The 3,738-nt window shown below is 34.1% G+C and overlaps 1 pseudogene; it reads left to right on the top strand.

The window, feature by feature from the left end:
* The first annotated feature begins 442 nt into the window (after positions 1-442).
* Positions 443-3,318, top strand: LOC107487828 (protein FIZZY-RELATED 3-like; annotated as a pseudogene).
* The last annotated feature ends 420 nt before the right edge of the window (positions 3,319-3,738 follow it).

The following is a 3,738-nucleotide window of genomic DNA, read 5'->3' as shown; positions in this document are numbered from 1 at the left end:
TAGGGACACAGGGGACTGATATTTTTAGAAATAAAGACTGAAACTTTAATAACATTTTATACCTAAAATACTCTCATTTTAATTAATTAATTCCAATTTTATCATTTGTGTAAATTAAATTAGAATTTTATTCTTATTTCAATTTTTATCTCTCACTTGGCACCAAACAGAATACTAAAACTTATTTCAGTCTTTGTCTCTTAGTCTCTGTCTCTCAGTCTCAGTCTTTCAGTATCTGTCTCTCCACCAAACGCTACCTTATAGTATTTATCTATTATAATTTTTAAGAGTTGCCTTTAAATGTTTAATGAACTTCCCATTGTAAGTGTTGTCTAAAGTTATTTCACTAAATTTTTATTTTATTTATTTTTTCCTCCTAAACTCAACCAAAATTAAGAAAAGAAGCACAAAACACATCAAGCAATAATTGATTCATCACATTCCTGGCTACCATTACTTAGAAACAAAACTCAAGTCTCGAACCATACCATTTCAAAATCAAAATCCTAACCCTAACTCAATTTTTCCCTTTAACGAAATTGACCGCATTGTGCATTCCTCTCTGCTCGTCGTCGTCGTGTTCATCACTGCTTAAGCTCGCACCGTGTTCTACTCTGCTCGCATCGCGTTCTGCTATAGTCTGATCTGATGTGTTCTTCTACCCTCGCCGTTCTGAGACTTCTGCTCTTCTCCGCCATTTTGAAATCTCTTCTCCACTCCACCGTTCTGAAACTTCTGCTTTGCTCCGCTGTGGTGCCGTGCTCTGTCCATCTCAGGCGAGTCGACAACTCTCCGCCGTTCACCTCTTCCTCTCAAGCCTCTCGCTTCTCGCCTCGGTCCTCAAGAATCTCTCCTTTGAAGGCGCCGTCGTCCTTGAAGGCTTGCATAGATCTCTCAGGCATGACAAAAATTTCTTTCAGATTTTACATAATTAATTTGGTTGAATTGTTGAAATAACAAAACTATTCAGAGACTTGTTTTCTACTTCTTTTTCTTCTTCGACTTCTTCAGTGCTCCATGGTCCACACTTCAATCCCACGGAATCAAGCCATTTTCTCCACTTCTTAATTTGAAGCCTTGAAAAAAGCAGTAATACCTCATAATTGGTTCGAGACTTATGCATGTCACCAATTTTCAATTATGTGGCTTGAAATGGTCCTGTGATGACAAGAAACTTGCTTCTGGAGGTAATGATAATTAGGTATGCTTCTATTAACACTAGTGTAGATTAAAAAAACAAAACATGATTGAATGTAATGATTTATTATTATATAAGCAGCTATTAGTATGGAATCAGCACTCTCAGCAACCGGCATTGAGACTCATGGAGCACACAGCTGCCGTGAAGGCTATAGCATGGTTGCCTCACCAGAGCGGTCTCCTTGCGTCTGGCGGTTCCACCGCCGATAGGTGTATCCATTTCTGGAACACTACAAATGGCCATCAGTTGAACTTTATTGACACTAGAAGCCAGGTTTCTTTCCTAAGCTGTCTATTGGGACATGAATGAATAATGTACAATGGTTCTATAATAATAACAATAACAATATTTGATTAGGTTTGCAACCTTGCTTGAGTAAAAAATGTGAATGAGATAGTAAGCACTCATGGAATCAGATCATGGTGTGGAAATATCCATCGCTAGCAAGGGTAATATTTTACTCGATTTATTATGGCAGTGGAGAATTTCAAGTAATAAAAATATTGAATTTGATTATTAGGTTGCAACTCTAACTGTCCACAACATGAGAGTGCTTTACCTTGCAATGTCTCCCGATGGTCAAACAGTAGTCACTGGTGCAGGGGATGATGAGACATTGTGCTTCTGGAATATCTTCCCATCCATGAAAACACCTATAAGCACTTATGCAGTGTCAAATTTATATTTGGCTTAAACGCACTTATTGGCAAGAAAAATTTCAAGGAAGACCAATTAAAGTGTAAAGGAGATTGGAATCCAAACAATGCCATAAGCCTCATGAAGACTATAGTCGATTTGAAAAATCTGTGTCTTGTTACATTGGGTTATCTATCTCAATTGTGAGATTTCACATTTGTAGGATTTGCTAAAGGTATATAAAGAGACCAGAAATGGAATGTTAGGACTTGATTACTCCACTAAGTTCTCACCATAGCTTGCATTTGGAAGCTTGTCTCCTCGTTTAATTGTTAACAAATTTGCTTTCATTATTCAATATATTGGCATAAAAAATTATTTGCTTGTAATCTATGCTGTTTGATATTTAAGTTAACTTGAACTTGGTAATGATTAAGAAAGTGCAGTTGTGAATGCAATTGTGCCGCTTTTAAAATATGAATAAGTATATAGCTGAAATCTTGCTTATTTATGTAATTATTTGTTTTGACATTTTAAATTATTGCTTTGTTGAATAGCTGAAGAGTCAGGAAAATTATTCTTACAAGGTGGTTATATCTACTAGTTCTTCTCCTTCATATACAAGGGTTTAGATCAGTATTTCTTTTAGGGGTTTTATGAAAAGCAGGTTTTACTTTCATGTTTTTTCTTCATCTAATTTTTTCACTTTTTTTCCTGTGCATATTTAAAAGTGGTCTAAATTATTAGAGTTAATTAGTGGGTTAAAGAACATGTCTCAGTTTATATAAGAACTCTTGTCATAAATATATTTAACAAAAATGTAGTGCCACTGCCACTTAAAGAGGGTTTTGTCACTCATCCTTACAAGAGCTCAAGGTAACTAATAATAATAAATAGCATCCTTGTAATTATTTTTAATATGTAATTAATCTTGCTTTATTTGTGTTATTTTGTGCATGCAGTGATTCAAAGAAATTTATTAGAAGTTTAATTTATATATGAAAGTTAGTTAATCAAGTAGTATTGGCTGCAAATTCAAAGAAATTAAAGCACTAACTAGTTGAATTGCTGATACACGTGGCAGAGAAGTATGACAAAAAGACAAGAGGTATTGGGATATCTTCTACAAGTACCAAAAGGACAAGGTATAGGATTGTTTGTTTATTATGTTTTATTTAGTTGATATTAGGTAAAATATTATTTTTTAATTAGAATTAGTTATAAGCATTTTTTCCATTGGTTTTATTGTTTCCGGAATTATAAGCATTTCAGGGCCCAAGGGTATCTAGTTTGCACCACCATTGGTTTCATTGTTTTCGGAATTATAAGCATTTTCATTCATGTCCATTCCTGTCATGGCTTGCAAGTGAGCCTTTTATTAAAATTTAATTGGGAGATTATATTGTGCGATTCCACATGGATATTTTTATAGCATATAGTATCTGCAAAGTCTTTGTGTGCAGAAAATTTAATTTCTAAGCTAGATGAGGTGATATATACTCCATTATTTCTTTCATCCATTTTGTTCCTGTAAGCATTGTCCTATTAACAATTCCCAAAGAAAAAAAGTGAGTTACAAAAAGATTTTTGTCTACTTAGAATTTTTTGTTCCAAACAAAGTACACACAATGAATAATAAAAAGATTAGCATTACTATTATATTATCAAATCTATCCCTAGTCTTAGCTGCTTCTTTTCTCTTGCTTGCATTGTGTCTTCAAAACTTCCAGCAGCAGCACACAAACAATGCCAATCCCATCTTTAGCCTTGTTAAAATCCATGATGAGTTGATGAGAATTGATTAAGGTAGGATTCTTATTAGAAGATTAGGAATTTGGGAAGAAAAGGTAAAAAGTGTTATCATTATAAGGGTGGCATGCTAATTTCTACTTTTGAAAATT

The sequence above is a fragment of the Arachis duranensis genome, chromosome 5, assembly GCF_000817695.3.
Source record: "Arachis duranensis cultivar V14167 chromosome 5, aradu.V14167.gnm2.J7QH, whole genome shotgun sequence".
Classification (NCBI taxonomy): Eukaryota; Viridiplantae; Streptophyta; class Magnoliopsida; order Fabales; family Fabaceae; genus Arachis; species Arachis duranensis.
Note: the sequence above shows the minus strand (reverse complement) of the source record. Positions and strands in the feature narration are given on the sequence as shown.